Genomic DNA, 12,675 nt, shown 5'->3' with positions numbered 1-12,675 from the left:
AGTTCCACTTTAAATCACTGTGAGCCCATTGTTTCACACTGAAAATGGTAGGTCCCAAAACATGTGGTTCCATACAGTTTTTCTCCCTCCAGGGTAAGATGAAAACAAACAGTCAGTGAAATGGGTTATCAACGTGGTATCAGCCAGTATATGTGCAGAGCAGATTGAAGTTATACCCTAGTTGGGAAAGATAAGACTACTCTTTAAAAAAGGAATGCCTGAGCTTACATAAATACAACCCAGCTTGTGAATTCTCTAGCTGTGTGCTGAGAGAGACGAATATGGGCTCGCTGAAGCTTAATTAAAACCAAGGTTGTGTCCTGTAGATGTTACGCTCCCCCGAACTGTCAACTGAATTCGACAGGCCGTTTGGCTAGGGCACAGACAGACAGCCACTGTAGCTAAGATTTTGAGCAAGGGTAGCTGTGTGTTATATATGTTATGAAAATAATGAATGAAACTAATGAGATAATGTCAAGAGGACTATGGACATGTCCCATTTAGTTTATTTCATGTTAATCTCCAATATACCCCTGAGAACCCTTTCGATGACAATTCTGACCAATTATGAATACTTAAACTTAAATAAGTTATTCTTATAACCTTATTATGACCTTATTATGACGTGAATTCACCCACCCACACACGCACACACACACACACACACACACACACACACACACACACACACACACTCACACACACTCACAGGCACGCACACACAAACACATGCACACACCTCACACACACATGCACACTTAGATTAGCAATGGCCTATTGTGTTAGCAAGTCTCATGTCAGATGATTTCCGTTTCTCATTATGGAGGAAAAGTCATCCTATTCATGCTTCACGCATATTAAGAGTCACATTAGCCTTTCTCTTCAGATTAAGGAAGGAAGCTGGGAACATGTTCATTGTCTCATTTTAACTCCATATCCTTTTTATGGCAATCATATGAATGTCTTTGAATACTCAGCCAAAAGCTGCCTATAATTAGCTAAGTGAGGTCACTGATCTTAAAATGAAATACCATGTCTTGTTGGAATGCACTAACTGTAAAAGGACTGTTTTTAGGGAGAATGAGAATTGGTCAGTATGTCAATAGACAACCAATTAAAGGTTACAAAGTAAGTGGAAAATATTTAGCTACATACAGAATTTGTGTTGATGATGATGTTTGTCAATACAGAAGCTATTCCGTTTTATTATCACTAATATGCAGCAATATTGATCTATTGATCTAGCCCACCGTTCAAGTGCAACATGCGATGAAAGGACCTTCCAATACAATCAGCACAGGAAATTAATTATTTTACATCTGCTATAGTACTGTTACTATAATCCTGTAGTCAGCTACCTGTATAGAAATCCTATCTGCTTCTAATAAGGTCCCATCCAGCTTGTCATTGGCCCATTCTTATTGAGAGTCTCCTGCAACAGACCCTTTCTTTAGCAAAGATGTTTTAGTCTTGGAACCCATTCATGACCAGTGCTATTTTTTTATGGGTTGATAGGGGCTTCATATTTTCTCTTAACTAGAAGACTTATTTAATCAGATGTCATAAATTCTCCTTTGTTTGCATATCAAGCAATGCAGAGCAAGTATCAGTAGGTGTCACGTTGTATAAATGATTGAAGACAGGCGCAGGAATTCGTAATAGGGGCGGACGAAGCCCAAAGGCACGGGGACGAAGCCCAAAACAAACACGTATACAAAAACACAGGGATGTAACCCAAACAGAATGAGCGAGATAAAACCTCTAATAAATACACTGGACGAGACCCGCAATACACTACACGGTGCGAGATCCGTAATAAAAATGCACAACAATACACAGAACGAGACCCGTAATAACAAGGGCACAATACACGCAGCACGAAAGCTGAAAACACAAAGCACAGGTACTCACAGACCAGCTGACATGGGTACAATAACCAACAAGATAATGGTGAACAGAGGGCACATATATACAATTACTAATCAGGGGAATTGGAATCAGGTGTGTGTAATGAGAATTCAGGGATGCCTAGGGTCCAGTAACGTAGACCTCCGGAACTGGTGCACGGGAGTCAGTGACAGTAGGTCTATGAAGAGACTGAAAGAGTCTGTTTGACATATGCAACCCAGTGGGCAATGGAAGCCATTTCAAGTGAGCTTCTCGTGGACCCATGAAAGGTTCAACGAATTGTGTGAGGGGTAGAAATGTGCGGATTTCTCCGTTCTCTTCTCCTGCCGTTGTGTTTGGCAGTTCAATGACGAGAAATGTCTCAGTCCATGGAGCAAAAACTTTGCGCTATCCAGGATCACAAGTACAGGACATCAATAAGCTGCTTCCAAACATTTTAAACCAGCATCAGGAAATTGAGTCTATCATAGTTCATGTGGGATTCAATTACATTATGAAGGGCAGCTCAGAACAGCTCAAGATGGATTTTAAAGAACTGATTGGGTCACTGCTTGACACCAATAAACACCCCATAATATCTGGCCCTCTACCCTCCCTAAATCATGGCATTGAACATTTCAGCAGACTTTTAGCCCTCCATAACTGGCTACGAGACTACTACAGCTCTGTGGGTATAACATTTATTGACAATTTTGCTACCTTCTGGAGACAAAGCTTGTTTTATAATTACGATGGTATCCACCCAAATCATTTGGGTTCCTGGATCCTTTCACAGCGTTATAAGCCTGCGTTGAGACAATGACTTATATAATGGCCTTAAGCCCAGCTCAGTTAATCCCTACCATTGTGTCGATCAGTTGTCATAATGCTTCAACACATGTACATTATCCCAGGGGTGTTGGAAGACACAATGTAAGTAACCTAATTTATGTCCCTCTAAATGCCCTGAATGTCTCTGCTGACCCCACTGCTATTGTATACAGTAATCATGTGCCTATAAACCAGAGTTATACTGTTAGCACTCAGGCGGTGTGTCCTAGTAGGAAGTCCACTGTGTGCAGCTCACCCTGCACTAACATAAATAACATGAGCATGTCTACTTCTGCTAAGCTTCCCAGTAAAGCAATAACAACAATCAAGCATCCCAGAAAAGTGCTAAAAATAGCCCACGTTGACATTTGTAGCCTAAGAAACAAGGTTCATGAGTCAATAACTTGCTAGTAAGAGATGATATTCAAATTCGGACTATCTCTGATACAGTGGTAGCAATACATGGTAATAACATCTACAGAAAAGACAGAAATGCCAATGGGGCAGTGTTGTGATCTATATTAAAAACCACATTTCTGCAAATGTTAGAGAGAATCTCATGTTAAATACTGTTGAAGGGATATGGCTAGGTCATCTGCCTCACCTAAATCCATTCTTGTGGGAAGCTGCTATAAACCACCAAGTGCTAACAGTCTGTATCTGAATAATATGTGTGAAATTCTTGACAATGTATGTGATATTAACAGAGAGGTATATTTTCTGTAACCAGTGCCTGCAACCTGGTTCAGGTAATCAGTCAACCTACCAGGGTAGTTACAAACAGCACAGGAATTAAATCATCAACATGTATTGATCACATCTTTACTAATGCGGCAGAAATTTGCTTTAAAGCAGTATCCAAATCCATTGGATGTAGTGATCACAATATAGTAGCCATATCTAGGAAAACCAAAGTTCCAAAGGCTGGGCCTAATATAGTGTATAAGAGGTCATACAAACGTTTTTTTTTGTAGTGATTCTTATGTTGATGATGTAAATCATGTTTGCAGGTCTGTGGTGTGTAATGAGGAGCAACCAGACGCTGCACTTGACAAATTTATGAACTTGCTTATTCCAAAGCCTTTGGAGCACCTTAAATGAAATTTTGGGCAAAAAGGCAAACTCAGCTCCATCATTCATTGAATCAGATGATATTGCCAACTACTTTAATTATTTTTAATTGGCAAGATTAGCAAATTTAGGCATGACATGCCAGCAACAAACGCTGACACTACACATCGAAGTATATCTGACCAAATTATGAAAAACAATCATTGTAATTTTGAATTCCGTAACGTGAGTGTGGAAGAGGTGAAAAAATTATTGTTGTCTGTCAACAACGACAAGCCAACTTGGATGGAAAATTACTGAGGATAATAGCAGACGATATTGCCACTCCTATTTGCCATATCTTCAATTTAAGGCTACTAGAAAGTGCGTGCCCTCAGGCCTTGAGGGAAGCAAAAGTCATTCCGCTACCGAAGAATATTAAAGCCCCCTTTAGGGGCTCAAATAGCAAACCAATCAGCCTGTTACTAACCCTTAGTAAACTTTTGGAAAAAATTGACCAGATACACATTTTTGACCAGATACAATTCTATTTTACAGTAAACAAATTGACAACAGACTTTCAGCACGCTTATAGTGAAGTATATTCAACAAGCACTTACACAAATGACTGATTATTGGCTGAAAGAAATTAATGATAAAAAGATTGTGGGGGCTGTTTTGTTAGACTTCAGTGCGGCTTTTGACATTAGCGATCATAGTCTGCTGCTGGAAAAACGTATATGTGCTATACACATATATGTGTCATACACCCCCTGCTATACTGTGGATAAAGAGTGACCTGTCTAACAGAACACAGAGGGTGTTCTTTAATGGAAGCCTCTCCAACATAATCCAGGTAGAAGCAGGAATTCCCCAGGGTGGCTGTCTAGGCCCCGTACTTTTTTCAATCTTTACTAACGACATGCTTTGAGTAAACCCGGTGTGTCTATGTATGCAGATGACTCAACACTATACACGTCAGCTACTACAGTGACTGAAATGACTGCAACACTCATCAAAGAGCTGCAGTTAGTTTCAGAATGGGTGGCAAGGAATAAGTTAGTCCTAAATATTTCAAAAGCTAAAAGCATTGTATTTGGGACAAATCATTCACTAAACCCTAAACCTCAACTAACTCTTGTAATGAATAATGTGGAAATTACTGCTTGGAGTAACCCTGGATTGTAAACTGTCATGGTCAAAACATATTGATACAACAGTAGCTAAGATGGGGAGAAGTCTGTCCATAATATAGCGCTTCTCTGCCTTATCACCAGTATCAACAAGGCAGGTCCTACAGGCCCTAGTTTTGCCACACCTGGACTACTGTTCAGTTGTGTGGTCAGATGCCACAAAGTAGGACTTAGGAAAATTGCAATTGGCTCAGAACAGGGCAGCACGGCTGGCCCTTGGATATACTCAGAGAGCTAACATTAATAATTTGCATGTCAATCTCTGCTGTCTCAAAGTGCTGTCTCACTACTTGTATTTGCGAGAAGTGTTGACATGTTGAATGTACCAAGCTGTCTTTTTGAACTACTAGCACACAGCTTGGACACCCATTCATACCCCACAAGACATGCCACCAGAGGTCTCATCACAGTCCAAAACACACTATGACACACATTACTACATAGAGCCATGACTACATGGAGCTCTGTTCCACATCGAGTAACTCATGCAAGCAGTAATATTAGATTTAAAAAAAACGGATAAAAATATAACTATACACACACGATAACATACGCACTATACACACATGTACACATGGATTTTGTGTTGTAGATATGTGGTAGTAGAGTTGTGGCCTGAGGGCACACACTTAATGTGTTGTGAAATCTGTTGTGAATGTATTGTAATGTTTTTAAAATTGTATAACTACCTTAATTTTGCTTCCTTGGCAGCAGCTTATGGGGATCCATAATAAATACAAATACAGATAGGCGTGATGTAATCAGATGAATTGAGTCTTCTGAGAGCTGATTTACGTAGTGACCCAGAGAATGGTGTTAAGTCTACAGTCACTACTGAGCCTGTATCTCAGCTTTAACAGCAAATCAATTCCAGCACATATCGGAAAGGCATCAAAGATGAGTGTGAACTTTTTTGCCTTCTAAAGGTGACGGAAAGACATTTTTCTGTAGGTCCAGTCCTTTTTTAGGGACTTTTGTTATTGTATTTCAACACAGTATTCCAAGGTTCTCTGTTCAGTTCATGAGGTGTATTGTTAATGGGTTACAGTAGTTACAACAAGGACTGATCCAGGCTTAAATTTTGTCTCTCTCTCTCGCTCTCTCTCTCTCACTCTCTTTCTGCTTTCCTCCCCCTCTCCCTCCTGCCCCCCCTTCCCCTCCAGACACCATGACCCAGTCGGAGGATAAGCACTCACAAGTGGACGGCACAGATACTGAAATGGACGTCATAGACGCTGAAATGCACTCCATTGAAAGGTGACTTCCAGCCACTTCACCTTCCCAAACTTTTTGGTGAGTAAACTCAATCCTTCACAGCTCCGTGGACAGATTAGAGACACATGCTCCTTCCCCCTGCCTGTCACTGTCTACTTGCTTTCTCATAAAGACCTTACAGTATATAATGGTAATCGTAGAAAGTCTTTATGCCCCATCTGAGGAGAGCTGTCTTTAGCTGAATCAAGAATCTTTTTAATGTTTTTGTCGTTGTTTTCTGCCGGCCCCCTCTGAAATGGCAGTCAGCTGACTGGGCCTAAACTTCTCTTGCTTTAAACTTGCAGTATTGATTGGCTGGACCCAGTAGAAATTGTGTTTTCATCTGGGTGAGAAACATGCCTGGGAAAAATCTTTATTTCTTAATTAAGAGGCAGTCTCAATGATGGGGCCACCGTTTCATTCCCTTTTGTAGAATGACTAAAAATACACATCATCAATTTGAGATTGCCTCCATCTGGAGAATAGGCCTTTATGACATACAGACCCCCTGTTGTGTGTGAGTGTGTCAGACAAAGGAGATACACACCCCTACTGTGTGTCAGACAAGGGGCATGTGGTGATGGATATTGATCGGTGATCAGATGCATTAATGTGGACTGTTTATTGTTTCTCACACTGGGTCGATGTGGGATTGTGCGTGAATATGCATGTGTGTGAACATTTGTGTATGTGTGTTCATGCTTGTGGGTGTGCGTGTGTGGGGGGGAGGGGCTGTACATGTCTGTAAGTGTGATTGTACTTTTCACTTGCTCCACTCAGAAATCAATTAATGGAGAATGGAGAGATTCCAGACCATGTGACAGTCAGATTTTTAAGGATTGCAAACTACGTAGAAAGGCTAGTTGCGTGACTCATGTTCAACATTGTTCAATCAACTGGTCTCCTTCAAAATAGCCTCCGGATATAGTTTATTTATGATTATGCATTGGCTCAGATTTGGTAGTTAATATACTGAGCTATGGGTTGATATAAGTGCAAATCCCTACCACACAATATCATTCGGACTTGATTGGCATTGGCAATCTACTCCCAAATATTTTGTGCTTACCTAACCACTCAAATGGTGGCCTAAATTAATGATGGACGTCTGTCAGTTCAATGAAAAGAAAAAGAGAAGGGCCATTCAGTTTTATATGAACACTTTTCCATCCATACTGGCAGAAATGAGTTTCAATTGTATTTCAACAGAGGCCTGCAGGGCCAGATAGACTATTCGAAGCAATGTTCTGTACGCTAAACAAGATTGACTTCATGATCGATAGAACAGGCCTTACATCAGGCCAAAATAATTGTTTCAAGCTCTGCTGGGTTATACATGGGCTCTCAAATCTGCCTGGTTATAAATCCGATAGAACTATGTCAACATCCGTTTGTGAAACTGAGGTAGCAATATTCACCAAGTGATGTTATTAAACGGTTTTTGTCATTTCATTTTTGTGAATATAATTACTTGTCCAGAATTATGCCTGGGGTCCACTCATTGTTTAGATCTCAGCGGTGTCTCCTATTAAAGTAACTGTTTCCATATTTCTATGAAATATGACCTAAAATTAATTACAATATGAGTGAAATAGTTTTCCTTCCAAAAAATTGTATTTCAAGAATGTTAAAAAGCAGCTTTTCTGTGTTAGAATGGTGTGGGCATATCCCAACAACAGAATGGTGTGGACATATACTGGTCATTAAAAATATTCATGCATTTTGACCACTAATTGGCCAGCTCAGCCAATGAGCCAACATGACAACATATTCTATGAGGAAATAGCAAGCATTTTTGAAACGGTCTGTTTGAGATACAAGTTTTGGGTGGGGGTTTTGAAGTGTTTTTCGGCAATTTATGCTTTGGCCACAAATACGAGTATAGGACGAGTCAACAATATTATTTGGGTATGAGTTAACAGAATATTAACGTTTAACCGTTAGATTTTCACTGGACAGTTACTAACAGCTCTTGCGGAAAGTTACTTATACAGTAACTCAGCGGCTTGGTATACTGTATGGATATAGTATCTCATGTCAACCCATGTTATATTCTTAATTTTAGTCTGTGGTAAACAGTAGAAACCGGGTCTCATACCCGATAGTAAGGTTGGGGACAAACAGGTATGAAAGGTTAATATGAGGACTCAGTGTTGAAATAATTGGAACCGCTGAGACATCATTAAAATGGGTCTTGCATATTAGAAATGATGAAGGTTAGGTTAGGTGACTTTGTTTTGATCTGGTTCTGGAATCTGTTATAGCTGTTTTATACCGTCGTTTTTCATACAAACAGAATAAACTAGTCATGATTATTTTATAACTGTTGTGTTCTTTGCTGGGTTGTTGGTCACGGGTCTGTACATGTGTGCTTTTGGTATTCAGATGCAGTCTTGAACCGCATTCATTTGCAACTTTTAAATATTTACTATGCCGCCTACAGTAGCGTTAGGTTCAATGATGTTTTCCAATGTGATCATTTTTTATACACCAATTAAGTATGCAACGATGAGTGACGGCAGATTATTGGGGAACAACAAAGCCACAAGGCTGTAGACATGTCTGTCGATCAGAACACAGATTTTTGTAAACCTATTTTTTTATGATTGTTATGGACTCAGTGCTTTGCTGTGTACTGCATTATGAGTTACTGTTAAAATTGCAGGCATTGTCTGTTTATATCCTAAAAAACATCCCATCCTCCTCAAAGGAACACTTATTATGATCAGTCCTCGCAGACCAGGAGGGTTATTTTTTCATCCATGACAAGACTGCAATAGTACTCACCTCAAGGAATGTTGCCATCCTCTTGGTAAAATCTTAAAGTGGCATTAGTTCTTATGGAGGCACAAATTAAAATTTAGCCATACTGTTATATTCCAAGCGTCCCTGTCTCTCTTCCCTTCAGGGCATCTATGAACTCTGTCATGATCTATAGATGTAGAATTTGAGCCAGTTTGCTACATCAGGAAACATTTTCCTGCAACAACTAGACATGTGAATTATCATGTGGGCTATAATTAATGAACATTTTTGTAAGGGTTGATACATTTTTCATATGGGAAAATCAAGTCTGAAATTTTAATGTGGAAATTACAAACTTCAGAAAACGTTTTAAACCTCAAATACACTATAACGTTCTAAATGTCCTGCATTGCATGAAAGTTATTCTGCAACAGGGTGATCAAATTAAGATCCTACATCTGTATATCATGACTGCCATTAATTAAGAACAATGGGTAGAGGATGGCAGAACATGACAATGAGAGATGAAGGGTATAGAGGAGTAAGGGAGTCAGAAGCCCACAGTGTGACTCTACCCTTGATTACTTTTTAATTGGCTACTTGTAAAGGCCCCAGGGCTGTTGTCACCAGACGAAGTAGCTGGCAAGGCAAAGTGATCTGAATTCCATGTCAGTCTTGAGGCGTGGATAAGGGAACTGGCATGTATACAGAAGTGGGTGAAGACACATTCTGTCAATCCCCTAGTCAGTGGAGCTGCTATGTTCTGAATAACTCAATCTGGGACCTTTTAAAAAGACAGATAGTGGCGCTATCATTTCCCTTCAGTTATTCAGTGCATCTGCCCAATCAAACGGGGATTTCAAAAATACTATATTAGCCCTACAGCCATGATTTATTATGTTCCTCACGAATGAAACCTTATCGTCGTACTACAGTGCATTCGGAAAGTACTTAGACCCCTTGACTTTTTCCACATTTTGTTACGTTACAGCCTTATTCTAAAATAGATTAAATAGTTGTTTTCCCTCATCAATCTACATACCATACCCTATAATGGCAAAACAAAAACTTTTTTTTTTTAATTTTTGCAAATGTATTAAAAATAAAAAACGGAAATATCACATTGAAGTATTCAGACCCTTTGCTCAGTACTTTGTTGAAAAACTTTTGGCAGCATTAACAGCCTTGAGTCTTCTTGGGTATGATGATACAAGCTTGACACACATGTATTTGGAGAGTTTCTCCAATTCTTCTCTGCAGATTCTCTCAAGCTCTCTCAGGTTGCGTGGGGAGCGTCGCTGCACAGCTATTTTCAGGTCTCTCCAGTGATGTTTGATCGGGTTCAAGTCCGGGCTTTGGCTGGGCCACTCAAGGACATTCAGAGACTTGTCCCGAAGCCACTCCTGTGTTGTCTTGGCTGTGTGCTTAGGGTAGTTGTCTTGGCTGTGCTTAGGGTAGAGGTCCTGAGCGCTCTGGAGCAGGTTTTCATCAAGGATCTCTCTGTACTTTGCTCCGTTCATCTGTTCTTCGATCCTGACTAGTCTCCCAGTCCCTGCTGCTGAAAAACATCCCCACAGCATGATGCTGCCACCACCATGCTTCACTGTAGGGATGATGCCAAGTTTCCTCCAGATGTGATGCTTGGCATTCAGGCCGAAGAGTTCAATCTTGGTTTCATCAGACCAGAGGATCTTATTTCTCATGGTCTGAGAGTCCTTTAGGTGCCTTTTGGCAAACTCCAAGCGGGCTGTCATGTACCTTTTACTGAGGAGTTGCTTCCGACTGGCCACTCTACCATAAAGGCCTGATTGGTGGAGGGTTGCAGAGATGGTTGTCCTTCTGGAAGGTTCTCCCACCTCCACAGAGGAACTCTGGAGCTATGTCAGAGTGACTGTCGGGTTCTTGGTCATCTCACTGACCAAGACCCTTCTTCCCCTATTGCTCAGTTTGGCCGGTTGGCCAGCTGTAGGAAGAGTCTTGGAGATTCTAAACTTCTTCCATTTAAGAATGAAGTAAGTCACTGTGTTCTTGGGGACCTTCAATGCTGCAGGCATTTTTTGGTATCCTTCCCCAGATCTGTTACTCGACACAATCCTGTCTCGGACCTCTATGGACAATTCCTTAGACTTCATGGCTTGGTTTTTGCTCTGACATGCACTGTCAACTGTGGGACCTTGTATAGACAGGTGTCTGCCTTTCCAAATCATGTCCAATCAATTGAATTTACCACAGGTGGACTCCAATCAAATTCTAGAAACATCTCAACGGTGATCAATGGAAACAGCCTGCACCTGAGCTCAATTTCGAGTCTCATGGCAAAGGGTCTGAATACCGTTCAAAAGTTTGAGGTCACTTAGAAATGTCCTTGTTTTTGAATGAAAATCACATTTTTTGTCCATTAAAATTGACATCAAATTGATCAGAAATACAGTGTAGACATTGTTAATGTTGTAATTGACTATTGTAGCTGGAAACAGCTGATTTTTATTGAAATATCTACATAGGCGTACAGAGGCCCATTATCAGCAACCATCACTTCTGTGTTCCAATGGCACGTTGTGTTAGCTAATCGAAGTTTATCATTTTTAAAGGCTAATTGATCATTAGAAAACCCTTTTGCAATTATGTTAGCAGAGCTGAAAACTGTTGTGCTGATTAAAGGAGCGATAAAACTGGCCTTCTTTAGACTAGTTGAGTATCTAGACACTCTAATGTACTTGTCCTCTTGCTCAGTTGTGCACCGGGGCCTCCCACTCCTCTTTCTATTCTGATTAGAGCCAGTTTGCGCTGTTCTGTGAAGGGAGTAGTACACAGTGTTGAACGAGATCTTCAGTTTCTTGGCAATTTCTCGCATGGAATAGCCTTCATTTCTCAGAACAAGAATAGACTGACGAGTTTCAGAAGAAAGTTATTTGTTTCTGACCATTTTGAGCCTGTAATCGAACCCACAAATGCTGATGCTCCAGATACTCAACTAGCTCAACTAGCTATTTTATACATTCAGCATCACTCCATCAAGCGAAATATGGTATTATTGTTAACAAAGATACGGTGCCTTCAGAAAGTATTTACACCCCTTCACTTTTTCCACCTTTTGTTTGGGATTAAAATGTTTTTAATTGTAATTTTTTGTCAATTATCCAGACAAAATACTTTGTGGAAGTGGAAGAAAAATTCTAACAAGTTCTAACAAGAAAACACAAATATATCTTCCTTACATAAGTATTCAACCCCATAAGTCAATACACCTTTGAATCACCTTTGAATCACCTTTGGCAGCGATTACAACTGTGAGTACGTTTTCTGGGTAAGTCTCTAAGAGCTTTGCACACCTGGATTGTACAATATTTGCAAGCTATTCTTTTTTAAATTCTTTAAGCTCTGTCAAGTTGGTAGTTAATCATTGCTAGATAGCCATTTTCAAGTCTTGCTGTAGATTTTCAAGCCGATTTGAGTCAAAACTTTAACTAGGCCACTCAGGAACATTCAATGTCGTCTTGGTAAGTAACTCCAGTGTATATTTGGCATTGGGTTTTAGGTTATTATCCTGCTGAAAGATTCATTTTTCTCCCAGTGTCTATTGGAAAGCAGACTGAACCAGGTTTTCTTCTAGGATTTTGCCTGTGCTGAATTCTATTCTGTTTCTTTTTATCTTGCAAAACTTCCAAGTCCTTGCAGTTGACAAGCATACCCATTACATGATGCTGTCACGAGC

The 12,675-nt window shown here is 40.1% G+C and overlaps 1 protein-coding gene across 2 annotated transcripts in view; it reads left to right on the top strand.

Annotated features, from left to right (window-relative positions):
• Window positions 1–12,675, top strand: part of LOC115193687 (muscarinic acetylcholine receptor M3-like) — a 130,468-nt gene that overhangs the window by 44,333 nt on the left and 73,460 nt on the right. For both annotated transcript variants that reach the window (XM_029752593.1, XM_029752595.1), the window contains exon 2: window positions 6,125–6,254. The gene's annotated coding sequence lies outside the window, so the exon portion shown is untranslated. The remainder of the gene's footprint in view (window positions 1–6,124; window positions 6,255–12,675) is intronic.

Source organism: Salmo trutta, chromosome 5, assembly GCF_901001165.1.
Source record: "Salmo trutta chromosome 5, fSalTru1.1, whole genome shotgun sequence".
NCBI classification, from domain to species: Eukaryota; Metazoa; Chordata; class Actinopteri; order Salmoniformes; family Salmonidae; genus Salmo; species Salmo trutta.
This window is presented reverse-complemented; position numbering and strand designations above follow the sequence as displayed.